The 25,229-nt window shown below is 42.0% G+C and overlaps 1 protein-coding gene across 6 annotated transcripts in view; it reads right to left on the reverse strand.

Annotated features, from left to right (window-relative positions):
* scaf11 (SR-related CTD-associated factor 11) overlaps window positions 1-24,138 on the reverse strand; it is a 96,303-nt gene extending 72,165 nt beyond the window's left edge. For all 6 annotated transcript variants that reach the window (XM_084330772.1, XM_084330771.1, XM_084330775.1 and 3 more), the window contains exon 1: window positions 23,952-24,138. The gene's annotated coding sequence lies outside the window, so the exon portion shown is untranslated. The remainder of the gene's footprint in view (window positions 1-23,951) is intronic.
* Between the last annotated feature and the right edge of the window lie 1,091 nt (window positions 24,139-25,229).

The raw sequence follows: 25,229 nt of genomic DNA on the forward strand, positions 1-25,229 counted from the left end.
CTGTTCTTAGCACCAATCGGCAAGCGCGTATTAATTTTTTACTTCCGCCATGGAGAGCTCAATGAAAACAACAATGGCAGCGGTAGCTCGCCGCGGCCGACGTTTAGCTTTTTAGCTCTGCAGAATGACTAAACGACTGGAGGCATAATGATTTTACTGCAACGGATGTTATAATAAAAGCCTTTCCATACATCTGTCTGATTGAAAACGTTATTAACAGACCGCAGAATGGGCACAACGGAGTCAGCACGGGCTGAGATATGAACGGCTAATGCTTGCTATATCTAGGTCGACCTCGGTCGTTGCTATGTAAATACGCTGATGTTATTCAAAGTGTAACTATATAACGTCAATGTCACAAAACGAATGCCTTTGTTATCATAAGTAGTAACTTTTGATGCAGTAGTGTGTGTGTGGGGCGGCGCTGTTCAAAAGTGTCAACGTGTGGACCAGATTGACGCAACACAAGCCTCTTGGGCAAAACATCACGATATCCACGATACGTTTAAAAAGTGTATCGTTAATGAACTGTACCCGATATTTATATAATATCGTCATATCGCCCAGCCCTAGTTTAAACTTTACAGCACTGACAAAGTTGAACAAAGTGCTGTACAAGTCCCACAACATAAAAAAAGAAAAAAAATATATACATTTCTTTTTTTATCTCGAAGCTTCGAATTAAAATCGAATCTTGGCCCGAAGCTTCAAATTCCAAAAAAAAAAATCGAAGGTCAGCCCTACTCCCAGGGCCGGACTGGGGAAATAATTCATACCGGGAGATATAGCGCGAAATATAGCCCCAGTCAGGCCACTTTTAAAGCGGGGGGTCTGGGGGTCCCCCACCAGGACATTTTTTGTTACAAAGACTTAATTTCCTGCATTCTGGTGAATTTTAGTGCATGTGAATCACAAACTAATGAGCCAACAATTGCTTAGTACAATGTACTGTTATGGACCTCAAATAAAACTGTTGTGGCACTAGCAATGCTACTCTCTCCACAGGGAGCGAAATTAACTTTTTGACTCACCGGCCAGTGGCGGGTAGATGGGAAGAATCTACCCGCCAAGCATATTTCTTACCCGCCAACTTTTTTTTGATAAAACATTTTTTTATTATTATTTTATATAAAAACATTTTTTTAATAAAATATATATATTATATAATCATACTTGTGATTGTGTTATCTGCGAGACATCGCCACCTCGCTGTCTGCAAACAGCTCCACTGTCTGTGTGTATACTCGAGTGGCCTCCAGCTCCAGCAAAGATTCTCCGGGGGTGCAGCTGGACCCTAAACGCTACATTCAGCATGCAAAAGAATTCTCCGGCGCTGCACCTGGACCCTAGTCAGCAGCCCTCACTCATGCGATGTAAACCAGGGACTCGAATACGCATGTTGTTGTTGTAGCCACATTGATGCCAGGAGCTTTCTGTAGCTACTGCTGGATGGCGTTGGGACAACGCCTCAGTGAACTATTTAGTTTACTGCGACATTTCGTAGTGACTAGTTACCTAGCCAACGGAGGTATTATGCACTGGACTATTTCTGATGGATTTGTTGATGTCGGGAGCTATCCGTAGCTAGCCGGCTGGATAACGTTACACAATGCCTCAAAGTCATGTATTAAACTAAGTGAATAGTTGACTGGGTCATTTTGTAACGGTAGCTAACGTTATCTCACGAAGGTCCCACACTGACTAGACTAACGTCACGGTGAGGCAATAGCCTCCGTTTACATGCAACAGGTGAGGATGGGGTAGCAGCAGCAGTGCGCGCTTCATGTGTGCTGAGACAGCGAGTGAGAACTCCGCTAAAGAATTGGATCATGATTTTCGATTTTCACATGACTATTTGATTGAGCGCCACACGGCGCTCAGACGTCTCAGTGGGAGGCGCCAAACGTAAAAACTGAGCGCAAATGGCGGGTGGCGCTCTCTAGTTTCGGTCCCTGTCTCTCCACCTTCAAAAAGAAAAAAGCAAGAGCACAACATATTTTTCTATTTACTATATAATACAGTTAACCACTCTCCCTGTAAGGGCCTTTCTTTTTCTTTGTTTTATCCCTCTCTCCTCCACCCTTTCTCTTTCTTCCACTGTCCATCTTGACATCAACGTTAATTGACTTTCGCTCTACTGTATCTCTCCCGAGTCCCTCACTACCTGGCTCATTGCCTGGCTGTTATTCTGCATCCGAGTGCCGTCTGCCATTCCATTCGCCGCCTCCGCTGTCAATCAGTTGTATCGCCTGGTCCCGCCTCCACCAATCACAAGCGGCAGCACGGCTCCATTGTGTGTGTGTAATCCGCGTGAGAGAGAGAGTCAGATAGTTCTCCAACTCTGTCGCAGACAGTGAAATCCTGGTTGTTCCCCACCCATCTAGGTTATCTAACTATCGCGCCGCGCCGCCGCCACAACTAGAAACAATGGCCTGGCAAAAAATAAATAAAAAAAATAATAATAAAACGTTTTTTTTTTAATCTGTGCAGGCCAGGCCACCGGGAAAACTCCCGGTGCTCCCGATGGCCAGTCCGGGCCTGCCTACTCCTAATCACTCATTTCTGAAAGGATTTTTATGAAATTTGGATCTACAATCTACTACATATCATTGGTAAACATACGTAGTGCTAAAAATACAAAAAATATATTCGACTGCCGTTATGACAGGGTTAGGGTCTTTACTCTTGACTGCCGTTATGACAGGGTTAGGGTATTTACTCTTGGCTACATTTGAAAAAGAAACATTAGTATTGATCTATTTATGACTATTCATGATGAAATCTCAACCCGGTACCGGGCCAATCAGGCTTAAAGGGTTAAATTAAACTATCAGCATATAATTTCCATTGCCTACATACGGTAGCATATTAGGCTGTGATCACATTGAACGCCTTTTTCTTTCATTCAAACACGAGGCGGTGTTTATAGAGGATCTAAAGGACACAGGGTGCCACGAGCAATACCACAGAATACTGCTGCTACCTCAACTAACGTTACATAAGTTACATACATTACTACCCACAGCTAGGGCTGGGCGATATGGCCTCTAAATGATAACCATATTTTTTGGCTCCATCACAAATTCACGATACACAATATGTATCGCGATATTTTGACATTTCCTCTAAAGCACTTAAATTTTTTTGATTTAACCCTTTGATGGATAGTCACGCCAACATGACGATTATAAAAGTCCCTGCAACACATGTCTGCATTAAACCATGAAGATGCTTATTTATTAAATGAAATGTTTCTAAAAATCTAAGTAGTCTAAGTCTACTGACACTAATACAGAATTTTTTTTATTAACATCAAAGACAATTTATATAAAAAACTCTTGGGTGCTTAACACTTTTGCACAGTACTGTGTTTTCTATGCACTTTAGCCAAAAATACACACACACTACTGTGAGAAAATAATCATAATTTTTATTATCAGCAATGTTATAACATCCTACTGGTAAACATAACACTGTAAAGAATCATGTGTGTACTATATTACTTTTTAATTGCATGAAACATTATGAAGTATTCTCTTATGCCGCTTTTCCACTGCATGGTAGAGATACAGCCCCCCCCCCCCCCCCCGTGATGAATTAGGTTTGAGTTTTGAGCTTCTTGTTTGCCGTAGTTGAAGTGACGTCACACTAGGAAGTCAGAAGTCAACACGGAATTGGAACCTGGGCGAGCCTGATGCGCCATGAAGCGCTATTCAAGATTCAAGATTGTTTAAAGGGGAGATGAAGCATAGCGATATAAACATAGTCATAGCATCAAATTAGTTTTTAGATAAACCACAGAAAAAAATCACTTTATAAAAATAAGGCGTTTCTAAGAAAAAACTATTTGTTATGTCCATTTATGTAGCATAAATCAACATGGGCGCCGCCATTTTGTTGCTGACGTCACAGAGATGGTTTCGCCCGGAGGCGGAGCCTCCCACCTCAGAGAATTGCACGCTGTAGCAATATTATTAGGCTCCTCAAATATCATTATTCATAAAAACACATTTATGTAATATTTTACAGCATTGAGCAACCCCAACAGGGGGATGCTGCATATGTATGCTCTGTCATCTTTGAGATGGCGAGACCTGCAGTTGGCACCTGAGATGGTGAGACCTGCAGTTGGCACTGTGTGAGGCCACGACATTTGAGCAAATTAATAATACTGCATGTTCTGAAGTTCCAAATTAATAATTAGAATCAGTTCAACAGAAAGGTATAGATTAGGCTATCACCTATAAGGCTGAGCCCGAACGTTCGAACGTTCGAACGTTCGTTCGTTACGCTGACATTCGGACTTTAATTAATAGGTTCGAACGTTCGGTGAAAAAAAAATAAAGGATGCGCACAGGGTTGAGGTGATGTGAATGCGAGGCGCTCGGCTCAACCAGTATGGTCTGCCGGGCTGCAGCGGGATACTATTTCTCAACCAGATATTTTGATTGACAGGCGATTCTGCCAATTACGTCACACCGCTTGCACCCGCCTCTGCTGTTACCACCAATCGGCAAGCCTCAACAGACTTACCGTAGCTACCGGGGAGCCGTAGTTAGCTCCCCGCCAAGGAAGTAATCGGTAACAAGGTTTCCGTAGGTGAACCTGCAGATTAGGATCATTAATGAATACCATCCTTTTTCGGCCACGGAGCGCAAGCTTCATGGCGGGAGGTGGTTGCGTTGGAAACAACAGCAGGCGCACGGTGGACAGACCCGTCCGAGGTAGACGGTGGACGGGTCTGTTGAGCCGAGGCGTGCGCCTCTCCTCCCGGCTCCCCTCCCCGTCGACCAAGAGTGAATACCTGTTATTGAACGTGTAAGTTGTAACACTAACTATATAACGCTAATGCCACAAAACGAATGAATTTGTTTATCTAGCCCCTTACGTGACTGCAAGGGCTATTGTTTATCATACTTTGATTCAGTAGCTTGTTTATTTTCTTCTGAGTGCTTTGTTTAATTACATGTTTACATGAACAGCCACCACTGTAAACAACATGTTTTTCACCAATAGACTATGCAATGCCGCCCTCCGTAGAATCTATAATAATACAATAAAAAAAAAATTATTATTAAAAAAAATTAAAAAAAAATGTTATTAAAAAATTTTAAAAAAACGAACGTTCGAACGTTCGTTCGATAAACCTGGCGAACGTTCGAACCCTAAAAACAGGGTTCGGGCTCAGCCTTAATCACCTAAAGTCTGTTGGTTGCTATATGAGTTCAGCCTCAACCAAACTCAGTCTAAAGGTCTATTCTGTCTCCGTTATCCCCTGCCCCCTCTCCCTTGGCGACACCACAACACCAACGTTACACAGCGCTGTAGCAAAACACCTCTCTCTCCTCACTTTTATTCTCCCAACTAACGGTTATCTTTTTCTCCGTTCAATATGTGTCGAGTGGCTCGGCATATACAAAACTAACGGTATAACTTTGTCTCCGTTCCAATGCGCACTGTAAGCAGCGGCGATACAAGGAGCATATACGGGCGAACAATAAAACACTATCAGGTCAACAGTAAATATATATCTTACAAATAAAACAATATATATATATATATATATATATATATATATATATATATATATATATATAGAGAGAGAGAGAGAGAGAAAATAATAATAGGGCTCGACGACTAGGGATGGGTACCGAATTCGGTACTTTTGAGGTACCGAACCGAAACACGTCGGTACTAGCACAATATATGCTTACCTAGGATTTGACTTGATTCAACAACAAAGCAGTCGGAGCAATGGCAAGCCGAAAACTGTCGAAATTGTAGTTATTTGAAGTTTGGATTATTTTTTTCACGACTGAGGTAGGTAAATTAAATTTCTTGAGACTAAGGGGGCGTTTTCACACCTAGCTCGTTTGGAGCTGTTGTTCCGAAACCTGGAGCGTTTACCCCCTATTTCGGTTCAGTTGGGCATATATGAACACGGCAATCACATTCTGTTGCGGAACAAAACAAGCGGGCCGAGACCACCTGGAGAGGATGGTCTCGGCGCACTTCCAAACGAACCCGACTCGTACGCTGTGAGAATGCAATCGACTTAACAAACCGACACAATAATAATAATAATGAGTCGTGGGTCAACGTGGAGCAGCGATGAGGTACACTGCCTCGTTGATATTTGGGCAGACGATCACATTCGTCAGATGCTGGAGAACACGCACAAGTACACTGAAGTGTACAGAAAGTTTAGTGACCGAATGAGGGAAAGGGGCTTTGAAAGGTCTGTCGAACAGTGTCGCGCTGCTGCTGCTGCACGTTGTTACAGCGGAGATACAACAAGCAGAGCAGAAATGGTGTTTGTGTTGCCGGGTGTCAGTCAGTCAGTCAGCCACCGCGCGGGAGAGGAGAGCCGGGGTCTGTAGTGACAGCAGCACCGTGCGGGACAACGCCTCCTCTCTCTCTCTCTCTCTCTCACTGACTGACTCTCTCTCTCCCTCGCACCGACTCGCTCTCTCCCTCTCACACACCTCACGGACTCTCTCTCTCTCTCTTTGCCCGCGGTCATCAGTAAAGTCAGGCTCGAGTCAGATTCAGGGTTAGGGGGGGGGGGGGGGGGGGGGGCGGGACTCCCCAAAATCTGACCAATGAGTGACAGTTTGCTCGCGCGTTTGTTTTGGTCCGCTGGTAACACAGCAGTGTGAACACAAACGAACTAAAGGACAAGTGCAACAATTGTATCATTATAGTCCCCGTGTCTCCCTGAATCGGAACAAAGCAAACGAACTACAGGTGTGAAAACACCCTAAAGTACCGAAAAAAAGGGTACCGTTGGGTACCGGTATCGATTCACAGGTAACAGTACCGTATCGGTTAAAATGTGAAAGGTACCCATCCCTATCGACGACCGTGTTACACTCTCCCAGGTTGCACGTATTTTTCAGACATTGCCCTGTTAGAGCCATATGAAATCCGCGTTCACGGAATCGGAATGATTTTTTTTTTTTTTAATGTTGTGGGACTTGTACAGCACTTTTTTCAACTTTGTCGGTGCTGTAAAGTTTAAACCTTTTTAAATCTTAGACAAACAAAACACTTTGCTTTCATGAAATATTGTAAGCCATCATTTGAGGCTTTATAAAAGCAGCACAATGAACACAAATCTGTCAGTGCCGAGTCCGACCTCATCTTAAATAACAAACAGCATTGCTTGTTGTAATTAACAAAGAGAGGCAGAGTTGATTTAGCACACACAAAAAAATCATTTATATTAAAAAAATATTTAAATAATCTAATTTAATTTTCATATTCGAATCCCATGCCCATCAAACGAAGCTTCGAAGCACAGCCCTATTAAACGGACTGTTATATCTTATTAAATTGTGGACATTTATTCATTCCCACTTATTAGTAGGGATGCACCGAATGGGAAATTCTTGGCCGAAAACCGAAAGGCCGAAAATGATTAATATAAATATATATATAATGGTTTTTTTTCTTTTTTTTTTTTTAGCTACCAGATTATGGCAAAAGACATGATTATGGCAACTTAACTTAAATAATATTAATAATCACTATTATGGGCCCATAAAACATTTATTCAGCACTTTTGAATGCATACATTAATTCCAGACCGACTGCTGAAAGATTGTACAATTTAAACATGTTCTCTTTGCATACAACAAAATGTGCATTAAAGTCAAGTGCATTTTCTTTTCTCTGTAGGATAACTACAACAAAGTGCATTCAGAAAAAAGCCAAGGTGCTTTAAAACTGCATAAAGACACACACACAGGACTGTTGTATTTACTACATCTCCCATGACTCTTAGCGGGGGATGGCGTAGCTTACGAGAGACGGGTCAAAGAGGAATGGAAGCGTTAGCTAGCTTAACGCTAACGTTAGTTCAAAAGGTTTTAACCGCGACGGGCATATAGTAATGGCGAGGATATAAAGCATGTTAAAGACTCATTTATTGGATGCGTTGCTCGCAGAGTTTATAGAAACAGCACGACTCCAGAGAGGAGTTAGTTATCACAGGCTGCAGAATGCAGGAAGAGCTGCCAAGCTGCTCACGTCACACGTTGCACGTTTTGATTACGTCATCACAACAACACTTTAGGTTCCGAACGTTACGTAATCCTGTTCCTGACATTCGGTGATATATTTTCGGTGCTAAAACCCTTTCGGCCGAAAGCCGAAAGAGCCCTTTTAACCATTTTCGGCCGATAATTTTTGGTGGCTGAATTTTCGGTGCATCCCTACTTATTGGACACTATTTCTGATGGTAAAATGAGCGTACAAAGCAAAATACAGAATTCTGAATTATTAAAACGGAAGAAACGGAATTTGGAAAAAAATTTAATGGAATTTGGAAAATAATAAAAACTGATTTCATATGGCTCTACCTGCTGTACCCGAGCTCTGCAGGCAGTGTATTCGCACATTGATAGCCTTCTGAAAGAAGACGTTTCTTCAATTGGCTTTACCAGTGATATTTGGAGCTCTGATGTCAGCCCCATCATGTCAATGCTGAGTTTGACAGCTCAGTGGATTGACGCAGACTTCCAACTCCGTAAAGCGCTCCTGCATTCCCAAGAGTTATCCGGCTCCCATACTGCTGCAGCGCTGGCATGGCAACAGCAATCGAGAATATGTTCCAGACGTGGCATATTCCAAAAGAAAATATTCATGTCATACTCCGAGATAATGCCCGAAACGTGGTCAAATGCATGAAAGACGCAGGAGTTTGGGATGTATGGCCCACGCGCTTCAGCTGGCTGTCCAGTGTCCCCGCCAATGTTCCGAGACATATTTAGATATTTGTATAATTGTTAGGCTATTTGAATCCATCATTTATATTCAAATAGCCTAACAAATAAAATGTAATATGTCTCAGAACATTGGCCCACAGATGCACCACTGCAAACCAAAGAAATGTGAACTCAAGAAGCCAAAACGAAGCCTAAAGAAAAAGTTGCCTTTTACCACCAGCCTATATTTTACGCAGTGTTTAGCCTATTAAATAGGCTAATTGTTTTTTATTCGTTTTAACTTTCAGCCTGTTAATAAATGTTGTTAATTCAGTATTTTAACTTCTTGAATTCATATTTATTTAGACTATGCTAATTAAAAACACAAATGTTATGGACATCTAATTTAATTATCTGCTTATTTATTAATGCTTCAATTCATTCAGAAACGTTGCAGCAAACAATCCATATGTGCATTTGTTTACATAATGATAACGTACATAAATAACATTATTGAGGGAGGAAAAAAAGGAAACTGATACCTACTTCACCCCGTTAGTCAAGTTGAACTATCGCTCTGACTCAGACTGTGGGTGTGGGAGGGGGGGGATGTCTCGCAGATAATACAATAGTATAATTATATAATATATATTTTTTCTGTAGGCAACGTTACATTTGGTTGACAATTTACTGACTGACTTTCACGACACTCCATATTTACGTAGCTATCTAACCAGCACTGTATACCGGGACCCAGCCCAAACCATCACCGTGACGTCACCATCCAGCTAAATCTAAAATGGCGGCGCCCATGGCAAAAACGGGGAAATTACATTTGAGTTTTCAGACAAATAAGCAGGATTTCACATTTGATTATAGGACCATGTCTTACCCAAGGTAGGTACACAACAAACAAACTAGGCTCATATTGTTTAACGCTTCATCTCCCCTTTAACTGTGCACATGACAATAAACAGACAGTTTGCCATACAATGAAAATCTTACTTTGCTAGTCCGCCCTTCACACAATACTTAACTAAAACATATTTAAATACAAGAGAGTGCTAAAAAATAAGGTAAAAATAGATAAATATAATATACAAGGGACAGTGAGTAACATTGCATATTCCGATTCAGTGTTTACAATATAAATGGAGGAGACAGTGAGGTCACAGCAGCAGTCAGGTCAGAGTGTCTGCCTGGCACAAAAGCGGGGTGGGGGGGGATCAGTTTCAAGAAGGTGTGTGTGTGGTGGTGGGGGGGGGGGGTGGCTAGGTGGGGGAGCTGGCATTCACGGCCTGTGGGGTCCACTGTTGTGAAGCACTTTGAACTGCAACCTCTGTATGAAAAGTGCTATACAAATAAAGTTATTATTATTATTATTATTATTACAGTGTACAGTCAACGCAATGAGACGCACTTTGCCCTGGCCCTCTCTCAGCCCTGAAAAACCTATAAATAATAACATAAGCTGACCTGAGAATAAAAACAACATACATACAATAGCAGCATCTAATAAAATTATTAAAAACAATTCAAAGAACAATAAGAACATACAATAAAAGCACTGATTAATTAAGAAATAGAAAAAGATCCACAGCTTCTACAATAATTTAAGCGCTACGGTTCAGTATTCTGACCGCCTGGGGGCAAAAACTATACTTCAGTCTTGCTTCGGCAACAAAGAAGAACCGTGGGAAATGCTCTCGTCGGTCAGCGATCGACTTCACAAAACAAAAATTGTTTTGCTTCCACTCGTGATTGAAAGCAAACCTAATAAATCTAAATCTGCCAGAATCTATAAGGAGCCAATCTGTCACTAGGAGGAGTTGACAGCTGCCATTTATTTTCTGGAGGGATACAGTGAAGGGAGTGAATACATAACAGCGGAACTAAATCAACACTGCAAGGCTACTAAATAAACATGTAAAATAAAAGGTTTGGGGACACCATTGCAGCGAACCGTCAATCAACGAACAGACGTCCACAGCCTCAGTAGAGGGCTACAGGCTCAGACACGGATCAGTGAAGGAGTGATTCGGTCCCCAGCTAACCTCTCAAGCTCTGCCCTCCAAGCTCTGCCCTCACACACCCGAGGCTTCCCTCGCACACCTGAGGCTTCCCAAGATCCTTTTAATTGTCTTGCTTACTTTTACACACACACACGCATCAGAGTTGTGCGCGCACACACACACACTGGGGAAGACACACACACAAGCGTGCCGTCACGTAGCGCTTCAATCAAAGCAACAAGCTAGACCGTTGAGAGCGTGCGTCGGAGATGGAGAAGCTGCCTTTGGTAGCTAGACTTGCACGTTATAGTGTATACCCGCAAGCAGCAGCTCGAGCGAGCGATATTTAAGCACCGCAGGGAGCGCGCTGGAGGAGAGGAGAACAGCACTGTTAAAGCCATCAATGGTGGAAGCCATTCATTTCCTTCACAGCGCCCGCGAATGAACAGCGGAGTGGAATAAACTGTAAAAAGTTTTGCATGATTGTTCTTGGATTTAGCTGGTTAAAGAAGAAAAAGTATTCGAAAGGAGAGCAGATAATTAAACAATGGAAATTGAGAGATGAAGGAAGTAAAGGAGTGATTCGGTCCCCAGCTAACCTCTCAAGCTCTGCCCTCCATTGCTGAAGGACGTCTGTGGAGTGACAACAGGACACAGAAGGAAAAAACTAGAAACCTAATGGTGGAATGATACCATACAACAGGTGGTGATGGAAAAGAAAACATTTAAAACATGGCAGAGGACGAGGAGAGCAGAGGACAAGAGAATACAAAGATAAAAGAAATAAAGTGAGGAGAGAAATAAAAACAGCAAAGAGGATGAAGTGGGAGAACTGGAGTAGAGATCTAAGCAGTAGTGAGAAGCAAAAGGAAATTGTCAAGATCGCAAAGCAAATGAAGAAAGAAGGAAATGACATAAATGGATGTAAAAGATGAAAGAGGAGTGATCAAGGTGCAGGAAGAAGAAATAATGGAAAGGTGGAGAACATATTTTGAAAAACTATTAAATGAAGAAAATTATCATGATATAGAAATGGTAGAAAAAGGGACCAATTGAAAACATCAGTGGCAGAATTGGAGAGCACGACAATAACAATTTATGAAGGGAAAGGAGATGCACTCGAGTGCGGAAAGTACAGAGGGGTTAGACTGCTGGAACATGGAATGAAGGTTTTTGAGAAGGTGTTGGAGAAAAGGCTGAGGCAGGGTTCGAAATTAAGGGGGGCTTGGGGCTAAATGCCCTCGAAAATTTACCAAATGCCCTCGAAAATCAGTTAAGGGGGGCAAGAAAAGCCCCAGACGCTTTTCACAGATGTTTAGCCCTTAGTATGCACTATGGATGGGCATTTTAAAGAAAAATCCCGATCGATTGATCGCATGCTATACTCGAGTGATCGTGTATTACTCGAAAAGGGGGAAACTTTAAAAAATAAAAATAGAAATTATATATATTTTTAAAAAAAAAATTTTTTAGTTTTACTTATTTTTGTTGATTCACGTATATATGTTTAAGGAAACCGACAAATGGTTATAATCTTACACATACATGTGAAAAAATATGTAAAATCTTCTTTAAAAAAAAAGAAATTTTAATATTTCTTTTTCATAAATATTATTAATAATTTCGAGTTAAAAAGTTAATTTCGCCCGGTGTTTCTCATAGCTACGATTACTCACGCCCATCCCTAGTATGCACACGCACAGTATAATATGCATGTAATAAATAGTTTGTTAATAAACTGTTACTTGAACAATTTTCACTGTGCTCCTAAATTTTTATTTAGATTTAATTTATTAAAATTTTATTTAGGAGCACATGTGCTCCTTGGGAAAAACGTTAGCGTAGAGCCCTATATATGGAGACATTAACATTACGTTATCAAACATAGGGACGAAGACTGTAAAAAAAAGTGTCGACAATGTTTTATAATCATTATGTACATTTTCATCATACAAATTCGGTGCCCCCGAAATACAAAAAAAAAGCCCCCGAAAATCAATTAAGGGGCAAAAAAAGCCCTGGATTTTTTTTTCTAACCCTGGGCTGAGGAGATTGATAAGTGTGGACAGGAGACGGTGTGGATTCTGCCCAGGACGATCAACGGCCGATGCAATTTTTGTATTGAGGCAGAAGCAGGAAAAGTATAGAGAGAAGACAAATAAATTAGGAGGCAGAAGATACCAGAGAGACTTGTGAGAGCAGGGCTGTACGCTAAGCTTTTTCACTAGGGGCACAGAATATTTTTTAGGGGCACATTTTTAAATAACAATTTTACCATTATAGTGCAAAAAGATATGTTCCTCCTGCCTCTTACTGTGGTCCTTTTATTTAACATTTAAGTGCTTTTGTTTTCAGGTTTGTATCTTTTATAATGAACCAACTGAGAAAGTGTGTAAATCACTAATAGAACAAAAACAACAAACTGTGTGTGTGTGCGCTTGTAGTGCTCCTTGAATGAGATCATCACAACACACACACACACACACCATTGCATTAATCAGGACAAGAAACTCTGCATACATTTGTTTCACAATGAAAAGTGCTTTATAAATAAAATGAATTATTATTATTGTAAATAACCCCATGACAGGTTTATTATTTATTTATTATTTATCAAATGCTTCATATTTGTGATGTTACTGGTTTCAGGGTGTGCCTAAAGTGATCAATGTGTTGGGCCGTTTATAGAGATCTATGCCAATTAATGTTTATGTATAGGGCTGGGCGATATGACCAAAAACATTATCGCGATAAAATTATAAAATTATTTTCATATAATTCGATATCGATAATTATCGTCGATATAATGTCTGACCTTTATTTTGAAAACAGTGTTGCGACTAGAGCTGCCGCGGTATTGATGTTTTCCTTACCGCACAAATTTGCATTTTATTTTTTTAGTAGTAGTCTACTCTTTATAGCATATAGCCTGCCTCTAGTCTAAATGTCTATCTTTAGAGGATGACTTTGCAGCATGAATATTGTTTGGGATTCGGCAAGCACGCATTAGTTATTGAAAGTAGAGATGTTCCGATACCATTTTTCCCTTTCCGATCCGATACCTAAGCTTTGGGTATCGGCCGATACCGATATTTATCCGATACCAGTGCATACATTTTTTTTTTTAAAGATTATATAAATTATACCTTTTTTTTTTTTTCAGATACTGTTATACTGTTTTTTAGTAATAACTAGAACGTATAGTATTTATTCAACAACAGGTGATTGTATAGATTTGTATTAGTATCATTAATCAATGAGTATGGGCTGCAGCACTGCAGATATACCCTACTCCAATGATCCACACGGACATTAAACGGTGTTGCACTCGCTACTCAGTGGCTCTGCAGATATACCCTATTCAGTCTGTAAGCTAGTGGCAGATAGAACGTTCATGTTGTGATTTTTTATGCAAAATAAATATTCAACATTCTCTTTTGAAACTCCGCCTCAGACTCTTATCCTTTGGCACTTGCTGTACTTTGCTTGCAGGTCTGCAGCCATTATTGCTGGATTATGTGAATAGCACCAACTTTAGACACGGTAACGTTATCAAGCTAAGCTAACTGACCTAGCTCGTCTTCCCGCATTGCCATTAAGATAACGTTAGTAATAGTCAGCTAACGCTAGTCCGTAGCTACTTAACTTAAATACAATTCACCGTGGGTGCATTATTGTTGATAGACGGTCACGGACAGTGTTAGGTCCTGGAGAAAGGACAGGCGATCATCTGATTTGATGTAACGTTAAAAGCGGATGTTGTTCCAACTAGCTATCTTTCCAGCTAATGCTATCATAACACCAGCCAAACACATCCCGATTCCCGTCCGAGCTCCCCGTCACACCGCACTGTCGGGGACAATGGAATTTAAGAAAGTGTATCTGCTGTTAAAATGACACAGCATCACACTTTAAAACATGTTCATTTTATAATCCTCACTCTCCGCAGGACTCGGCAGGAGATAAATTACATCATGGGATCGGAGGCTAGAATTTACGTGTACTCGCCGATACCGATACCAGCATTTTAGGCAGTATCGGCGGCATTTCCGATACCAGTATCGGTATCGGAACAACTCTAATTGAAAGTGAAACACTGATTCGAAGTTTCCCCTCTGGTCGTGCGCTGTTCACTCGGTGTCGCGGGCAGGGGTGGTTACCCCCCCGACCCTTTCTTATTATTATTATTATTATAAAGTTACTACTTTATAATAAAGGCATTCGTTTTGTGGCATTAACATTATATAGTTATACGTTCAATAACATCAGCGTATTTACCGGACCATCTCAGTTCCTTTCTTTGCTCAGAGCGTGCTGAGTTGTCCCATTCTGCGGTCTGTTAATAAAGTTTTCAATCAGACAAGTGTATAGAACGAAGGGCTTTTATTATAACATTCGTTGCAGACAGTAAAATCATTATGTCTCGTTTAGTACTGCTGAGGAGCGATGGTAGTCCACTCCGGCGGGGAGCTAAAGCTAACGTTATTAGCCGTATTGTGATGAGCTCTGATTAGGGATGCCCCGATCACGTTTTTTGCCACCGATACCGATCACCGATCGTCGTGAGCCATATCGGCCGATACCGATCCGATACCGATCGTTTTTGATTAAAAAGAAATTAAAAATTATTTTATATAAAAAGTTTATTTTTTTTTTTTTTTAATAAAATATATATATTATATAATTAGACTTGTACTTGTATTATCTGCGAGACATCGCCACCACGCAACAAGCTCCACTGTCTGTGTGTACTCTAGTAGCCTCCAACTACTGCCAGGATTCTCCGGAGCTGCACCTGGACCTATACTCGAGTAGCCTCGAGCAGAGCTACGGCCAGGATTCTCCGGCGCTGCACCTGGACCCTATTGGCATAACGTTACTTAACTGTGCTCAGTAAGCCCTCAGCTCGAATACGCATCGAATCAGTGTTATAAGACATTGATATCAGGAGCTATCTGTAGCTACTGCTAGCCGGATATATAACGTTAATACAACGCCTCAGTGAATTATTTAGTTCAATGGGACATTTCGTTTTGAACGGTGAACTAACTTGCGCTAACGTGAGCTAACAGGTAGCATACACGTCTCTACTAGACTTTGTGGGGCGTTTGTTGATGTCAGGAGCTATCGGTAGCTGGCCGACTAGATGTTATAAGACATTGATATAAGACATTGATATCAGGAGCTATCTGTAGCTACTGCTAGCCGGCTAGATGACGTTAAGACAACTATTTAGTTCAATCGGACATTTCGTTTTGAACGGTGAACTAACGTCAGCTAACGCAAGCTAACGGAGATATCAACATGGACCACTAGACTTCTGGGGCATTTGTTGATATCCGGAGCTATCAGTAGCTAGCCAGCTAAATACCGTTAGACAATGCCTACTAAAAGTGAATAGTTGACTGGGTAATTTTGTTTAAACAGTAACGATAGCTAGGTAGCTAACGTTAGCTCAGGTCGAATGCACTATCTAGACTCAGCAGAGGAGGTCCGCCTCCTCTGTGTTTACAAACTCTACACAGGTACGGGCGGGGCTAGGGAGGAGGAGCAGTTTGCAGGTCCTGTGCGTCTGAGACAAGCGAGTGAGATATCCACTTGATCAGTTTCCGCGATCGGCGAATATGACTAATTATCGGAATTCCCCGATCGCATATTTATACTGATTATCGGCCGATAACGATCGGTGGCCGATCGATCGGGGCATCCCTAGCTCTGATCAATGGCTGACATTCAGGACGTAAAAAACTGCAGGACGCTCCCAACGTGTGACGCGTCTCTCTTCTGACCAATCAGTGGTCTGCAATGTTTCACGTGACTTTTCTGGTACCCAATAGGGTCGCTTGGAACCTCGATAGAGGAGTAGGGTATATCTGCAGAGCCGCAAGCCCAACGAGAGGAGGGTACTTCATTATTATTATTATAAAAAACAGCGGTGATGCGGTATTCAGCCTACTCTGCGGTGGCCGTGATGTAACAGCGATACCGCGGTAATGCGGTAATCGCGGCAGCTCTAGTTGCGACGCAACCTTGTTTAAAGGGGAACTCCAACATTTTGGGAAATTAGCTTATTTAACATCTTCCCTGGAGTTAGACAAGAAGATACATACCTTTTTTGTCTCTGTGCGTGCATTTTAGCTTTGGGAATAGACGCTCCGTTAGCATAGCTTAGCTTCATCACTGGAAGTGAGGCAGGACAGTAGCCTTACAGTGCCTTACAGTGTATTGCAAGGTCTGACATTGCCCAAACTTGATATGCATGACCTTGGTGGGCTCTAGGTCAACTCCTGAAAAGGGGGTCAATGTCAGACTTTGCAATCAAAAGTTAGGGGGCTAATAACCCTTGCCATAATTTCAGTGCGCCCCCTAACTTTTGATTGCAAGGTCTGACATTGACCCCCTTTTCAGGAGTTGACCTAAAGCCCACCAAGGTCATGCATATCAAATTTGGTCAATGTCAGACCTTGCAATACACTGTAAGGCACTGTAAGGCTACTGTCCTGCCTCACTTCCAGTGATGAAGCTAAGCTATGCTAACGGAGCGTCTATTCCCAAAGCTAAAATGCACACAGAGACAAAAAAGGTATGTATCTTCTTGTCTAACTCCAGGGAAGATGTTAAATAAGCTAATTTCCCAAAATGTTGGAGTTCCCCTTTAAGTTTGCGCTTTTGACAGTGAACTGTTCAGTTCAACTTAGCTCGAAGGAAAGACTCTAATCAAAAAGGTTTAATTGACCCGTATGATGCTCTTACGGTAGGACTTTGATTGTTTATAGAAGAGGAATGTAATACTATGCAAAACGAGAAATAAACAGTGATTTTACCAGCAGTAAGTTGCAAGCCACTTTCATATGGGGAACCGTGACAATTAGGGATGTCCCGATCCGATCACGAGAAACGTGGGCAATGACAAAATGGGTGATGGTGGTGTTAAGGAGCTGCGATCGGAAGATGTTGAGGTATATGGCGGGAGTCAGATGGCAGGATGGGAGGACCAGTGCAGAGGTGGATGAGATCTATGGTGTCAGGGAAATTGATTTCAAGGTGAGATATGGAAGTCTCAGGTGGTTTGGACATGTGAGAAGATCGGAGGAGGGGGGGATGTTGAGAGGGGTGGAGGAGATGATTGTGGATGGGCGTTGGGCGGAGGACGAGAGGGAGACCGAAGCAGACGTGGAGGGGATGTGTGGAAAATGATATGAGGGATCTGGATACATGAAGACATGGCACAAAACCGTGCCCTGTGGCGTGGAGTCATCGCCCTGTCCAACCTCACTGTAGTGGGGAAAAAAGGATGTAAAACGAAGATGATCAATGTCGTTGGCTGTGTAACGGAGAGCAGCCGCCCAGGCAGCGCAGCTCCCGACAGCGCAGTTCCCGAAAAATTTATTTAATGAATTAATCCAAACCACTTTATTTATAGAGCACATTTAAAAACAACAAAGTTGACCAAAGTGCTGTACAAGTCCCACAACATAAAATAAAAAAGGGGTAGGGCCAAGGGAAGGGAATTGAGATTGGGGATTTCTTTGGACGGACATTGTAAATAGTTATATTGTAAAGTAAATAACTGACTAGGTGTAAATTAGGGCTGGGCGATATGGCCTAAATATGATATCACGATATTTTCTGACCTTTCGGCGATACACGATACGCATCACAATGTTTTTCTTTTTTCCCCCAAACAATTCATTATGAGGCTTACCAAGACAGTATTTGAGTTTGCAAGCTAACATTAAAGACAAAATAAAATACCCATGCATTTAGCATTTTTATATTATATATTAGATTTAGGTTATTGGATTATTAGATTATATATTGCATATATTTAGCAATGAGATATTATATGATTTAGATATGAAATATGAATTGAAAATGGGGGACCCTGATGTAAACAAGACGAAAGTCTTTCTCTGGTCTGCATCCTCCAGTCCACTGTTGTTGTATTGAGCTGTACTGTACCCATGCTGCAATCTGTTAATAACGTTTTCATTAATTCAGACGGCAAACAGAATCATTTTGATTGACAGTAGTCTGCCAATTACGTCACACCGCTTGCACCCGCCCTGCTGTTCTTAGCACCAATCGGCAAGCATGTATTAATTTTTTACTTCCGCCATTGGAGAGCTCAATGACAACAATAGCTCCCCGCGGCCGACGTTTAGCTTTTAGCTCCGCAGGAAGACTAAACGACTGGAGGCATAATGATTTTACTGCAACGGATGTTATAATAAAAGCCTTTCCATACATCTGTCTGATTGAAAACTTTATTAACAGACCGCAGAATGGGCACAACTGAGTCAGCACGGGCTGAGATATGAATGACTAATGCTTGCTATATCTAGGTCGACCTCGGACGTTGCTATGTAAATACGGCTACGCTGATGTTATTGAACATATAACGTTAATGCCACAAAACGAATGCCTTTGTTATCATAAGTAGTAACTTTGATGCAGTAGTGTGTGTGTGGGGCGGCGCTGTTCAAAAGTTTCAACGCGTGGACCAGATTGACGCGACACAATCCTCTTGGGCAAAACATCACGATATCCACGATACGTTTAAAAAGTGTATCGTTAATGAACTGTACCCGATATTTATATAATATCGTCATATCGCCCAGCCCTAGTGTAAATACACAGCAAGTGAGTGGCAGTGTAGGCTACTTCTTACACATGGTTGTAATCCACGGCTAGAAGGGCACTTGGAGAGACGCCCAACACTTGCCTCTCTGTACACTTGCTATGAACATGTGTTATCATCAGGCTACATTTCATTCCTTCCGTGAATGGAGCAGGACGGCGCCTCACTAGAACTGACCTCCGCTGATCTGCTGCCAGCGTGTCTCGACAGCTGTGGGCTCACTCACTCACGGAACCACTGGAACGTCTACAGTCTAATATGAACCATAGCGGCGCAACAGATAACTGTGCCTCATCTCTACTGCTGCAGCGGTGCTTGGTCGCTTCGCCACGAGTATTTGTATTGGGGACGACGGGCAGTTGGGCACAAGCAATGTTTTCCCAGATCAAGTGCTTGCATGAAATACGTGAGTAGTGCTCGAGCAGGTTAGGGAAATCAATATTTTAGAACGCATCTTACGCATATTGGGCGACATGTTGTTGCAGGGTTCCCACAGACATTGCAAAATGAAATTCAAGGACGTTCAAGTACTTTTCTAATCACTATCTTTTCATTTTAAAAGGGCATTTTAAAGGATACAATTCACTTTTAAATGCTGTTTTTTTATAGGGGGAAAAATCGGATCCAATATTTATGGCTTAAAACGTTAAAATGTTTCGACAATTAGTTAAGACTTTAAATAAAAATTCAGAAATATTTTATCATAGATGAACACAACTTTCAATGCAAATGATTGATTTGAATTTTCAGGACTTTTTAAACACCTTGTTAAAAGAAATCAGTTTAAGGAATTCCAGGCCTCGACTTTTTTTGGTAAACAAATCAAGCAGCTTCCAGCAACAACTCACGCCTCACAGGATTTCAGAGCAAGTTCAGTTTTATTGGCACAAACAGGAACTTTTGGTGGACGTATATGGTGGTAACCAAACATTTGATTTGATTTATTTCTTTAATCGAGCACCCTCAAAAAACTCTCAACTCAAGTTCAGTTGAAACGGCAGGTAGTCGAGTAATCCCTAGTGGGGGGGGGGTCCACAAAGCAACGTGCAGAGGATTTTTTATGGACCGCACATATTCCAGCATATCTAGGGGGGGGCATATAAATCGCAAAGATTGAAAGCCACCAACGAAGGAAATGCTGATGAAAGGACCGCCACACCACCAGGACGTTGCTAGCTGACGTTAGCTAGCCGTGCTAACGTTAGCTGGGCGCCGATATTAGATAAAAGCCTGACCACGGAGGAACAGCGCTCTGTGCCGCGTTGCATTGTGGGACTATGTGTTGCATTGTGAGAAGCCTCGCATGACGTCACAGAATCTTTAGGCAATCCGCCGTTGTCATAATCAGATGTTGCTCATTTTCCAAAAGTGAGGAGAAGATGCCATAGCGGGACTCAACATGCAAGGTAAAAAACAAAACCGCAACATCTCGAGTCTGTGGGGCTAAGTGGGGTTTAGCCCCTTTCGAGACGGTGATGCACCCAGTGAATACACCGTCCCTTATACGATCATAGGAAAATCTCACAATTAACTCTGAATAACTGGTCCTCAGTAGGGATGCCCCCCGGACCCCGGTTTTAAACGGGAACCGGTACTATATTAGAAAATACCGGAGTATTTATAAGCTCTGACGTCCTCGGTACTGCTATCGATACTCTAGAGAAATTATTATTATTATTATTATTATTTAAAAGTTGCGAACGATCCTCTCTGTCTCTGCACGAGAAGCGAGCCGCAGCCAGCGAGTCAATTATTACACACACTCCTCGCGAGTCGCTCGCTAGTGCTACACATAGACATCCGGGTACTACATACGGGTACTCCTTAATGAAAGTGCCCCGACGCCCCGTGCTATAGCGCTCTGCACACAGACAGCAGCTCTGCATCCACTGAGTCGTGATCATGGCGGATAGAGCGAAGCGTTCTAAAGTATGGATATACTTTACAAGGGTCAATGCCGACAATGCACGTTGCCACAAGTGCAACAAAACATTTGCCAGTAAGGGTGGCAATACGAGCAAATCAATTTATCAAAACATCTGTTGGCAAAACATGATATTAGTGTGCAGAAATGCGCGTATTCGACTGCCTTGCGCGCAGTGTTCCATCTGCATCCACTGCAGCCGTAACCGTAAGCCAAGATACGGAGTTGCCTAGGCTAATAACGAATTATTACAAATAGGCTAATAAACAAAACAATTGTTTAGCTACAAATACTACAATCTAAACTTTTTATAGATCGTCAAGCTGAGGCGTCAGCCACTATGTCCCAGGCCAGTGAGCCCAGGGCCACCACACATCCTCCCTCCCTCCACCACCCAAAGTCCTTTCTCCCTAGCAGCTAGAGGAAGGATGACAGAGGATAGGGTGAACCAGTGTCACAGTTCTGTTAGCCTTTTGCATTTGTTGTTTATTATAAAAAGTCTATAATTCAGAGTCAGACACATTTAAAACATTGTTGCTGCTGTTGCTGAAGAAATTATATTAATTTATTATATTTATTTATAAAGTTATATAAAAGAACATTGCTGCTGCTGTTGCTGAAGAAATTATATTTATTTATAATACTTATTTATAAAGTTGTATTTATAAATAATAAAGCAATGTTGATTCTGTTCTTAATTAATTGTCTTTTTTTCTTGCAAAAAAAGAACCAAAAAGAACCGATAAGAGTATCGATAAAGTACCGAACCGTTAAGCAGTATCGATAAGAGTAGTAGTATCGATAAAATCCTAACGATACCCATCCCTAGTCCTCAGCAAAACCCTCGGCGTACAAGTATTGCAGAGAAATTTCAAAGGTACTCACACTACAGTTGCACGAGGGTTTCGGACAGACAAACGCTAGGGTTTGAAAGCTCGGCGTTGCTAATAAACATTTTTAATATTTTTAATAAACTGGTCAACGGGGGAGCTCCCGTAGCTCACCGCATATCTCTGCGCTATTTCTGCGTCGGGGAAAACCGTGCTCGTCACGGATCTGGGGGACACAAGTTCGATTCCCGGACCCGCCGTCATTTCTCAGAATGTCTTCCCCTGCTCTACATCCCATTTCAACCTGTTTCTGTCGGTCATGCTTGACCAGAAAAGCGATAAACGCCAAAAAATAGTTAAAAAAAAACAAACAAAAAAAACTGGTCAACACTGCTCAAAACGTCTTTAGCTGCCTGATGCGCCTGCGCTGTGATCACAGCGCATGCGCATCAGGCACCCAAAGCCGGAAATAAAGCTGTGTTGACCAGTTTATAAAAATTCTTTTAAATGTTTATTAGCAAAGCAGAGCTTTCAAACCCTCGTGCAACTGTTGTGTGAGTAACTTTGAAATTTCTCTGCAATACTTGTACGCCGAGGGTTTTGCTGAGGACCAGTTCTTCAGAGTTAATTGTGAGATTTTCCTATGATCGTATAAGGGATGGTGCATTCACTGGGTGCATCACCGTCCTGAAAGGGGCTAAGTGGGGTTAGGTCCAGGCTAATTTGAAGTAGGGATCTATTTTGAACAATAAAATATTAGGCTACATCAATAACATAATTCACTTTCAAATTCCTACACTGTGTCCTTTAAGCTTAAGTTAATGTTAGAAGGAATGGAAAAAGGAAGTTACCATTTTAAATGCAAACTAATTGGCCTACAAACCAAACAAAGTACACTAATATTTCATTGAAACATCACTGTGTCCACGCCAAATAATTAGCAAAGTAACACAAAAGTCAACAAAAAAGACAGAAAAATCGATTGTTCGACTGAAGCATTAACTACACAGAATAATCAACTACAGGAGACAGGGCCTTACTGCTATGAGTCTGCAATCAGCTGCAGACACAACACAACAATCCACGGGCCTGCGTTTGAAATCATTCATTCTAGAATGAAAGCAACCAGGGTCCTTTGACCACCTCACTCATGATGACCACCTGGATATTTTAAATAGTCCTGATCTAAAGGGTGTAAATTAAATCCCTGTGTAACGTTATTAACCAACTTTCTGGTAAATATATCAATTAGGTTAACAGTGGCCTTCTGCATAATTATCTAGAATGCAACTAGATAATGCAGTTTAGTTTGCAGGAGCCGTTAGGATAATGTTCTGGGCTGGGACGTACCTGTGCACGTCGCTGGCTGGAAAACTTTTAAATACTAAATCTTAACAACTGCGCTGAGCTAACGTCGGTTAGCATGGCAAGCAACAGATAACTTTATTAGCTTGTTATCGGCGGCTATCGTTGCTGTGGTCCGCTGGTAGCAGCGTTAACGTTACTGTGGCCTGACGGTGGGGAATAATGGAGCTCACGTTAGCTGCAGTTAGCCTTGAGGCCGGCGGACATTGTGCTGCCAACACGATGGTTGTTGGTTCGCTAGCTGTGTAGCTAAAGCAAGCTAACAACACAGCCAGCCTGTAGCTAAACGGCGTTGCCTGGACTGAAGGTCAAAAGCTAACTCGCTAGCAACAGCAAGTGGGTTTAGCCTGAAGCTAGCAGCTAGTTGACCAACTGGCTGTTTTGACAACAATCTGTCTCTGCGTCGCATCAGCTAACAGAGCTAGCCGCCGCCAGCTAGCTGTCGTTAGCTAGCCAGACACCGTTACTTACCAAAAAGCGTAGCTGGGTCAACTATTGTGGCTGGATATCACTAGCGACCACTTTACTTTGCCCTCCGAGTTCTGATGGTGAAATGAGGAGGAACCGTAATGTCCTTAGGTTGTTTTTTTTAGTAAAAAGTCGATGTGGCTTTTAAAAACTCTCAGCCACATGTCTCGATGCCTGCCTGAGACTTGTGCCTGCACCACCCAGTACCGCCGCAGCGTGTCGCTGTGACCGTGACAGAGCAGCCAGTGCATGGCTTTCACACAAATGTTCAGACATGTCTTTGATTTGCAAAAAAACTACATTTTATCATTTCAATTCTAGTATTAATTATAGGAGTCAATACTAGGCTACCCAGTAAATTATATTATATATTAATTACACTGTTTATTTTCCCTCATATTTTTGTATTCAGATCTAATTGTATTGCCTACATCTGTGTACCCCCCTACCCCATGCTGCTATGATGCCCGAATTTCTCCATGGGGATCAATAAAGGAATATTTTATATCTTATCTTAAATCTATGTATATGATATATGTATATATATATAGAGAGAGAGAGATAGATAGATAGATAACAGGTAACAGTAAAGTGCATTAACAATATACAGTATACACATGCTTAAAGGCAATATATAACATCTACTGAGTAAATGTGCTAATCTGATGTATATACACAGTATTATTATGTACAGTCTTATGTAACTACACTATGGTAGTAACTAAGTCATACTGGTCAGTGATATCTGTAGGAGCCATTATGATGGTGGCATATTATTTTATTATTTGTAATATTATTATTGGACACCTGGTGGCGGGCTTTAGATTTGACAGCACTGGGTGTGTATTTAGGGGGTCACAGGTGCAGTGAGGAGCCACACCGTTATATTTCCTACTGGCTCTGCGTCTCGCTTCGCCTATTGGACTACACTCGTGCCTATCATGCACCTTACATCTACCCAGCCACGCCTACTTCCGGTAGTATATAACCCGGTGGAGTGGCCATGCTCACCCTTCCTCGTTTTTTCACGCGAAAAGGCCGCTTATAAGCACCTGCAGCACTGAGAGTACGATTTAGTTTAGCTGTTAGTTCTATATGGATATTCCATCACCCAAAAAGTCCTTGTCAGAACTCCCCCAGCACGTTCAGCGCTTGTCGTCCGCCGCTCGTCATGGAGTGTCCTCGGACCAGCGATACTTCGCTGGAGCCCGGGGACGGCTCGCGCCGCTCTGTGGAGGGCTTGAGCCGCCCCGCGTTCACGGTGAGGTCCCCTCGCGGGAG

Source organism: Notolepis coatsorum (assembly GCF_963971535.1).
Source record: "Notolepis coatsorum genome assembly, chromosome: 15".
Taxonomy (NCBI): Eukaryota; Metazoa; Chordata; class Actinopteri; order Aulopiformes; family Paralepididae; genus Notolepis; species Notolepis coatsorum.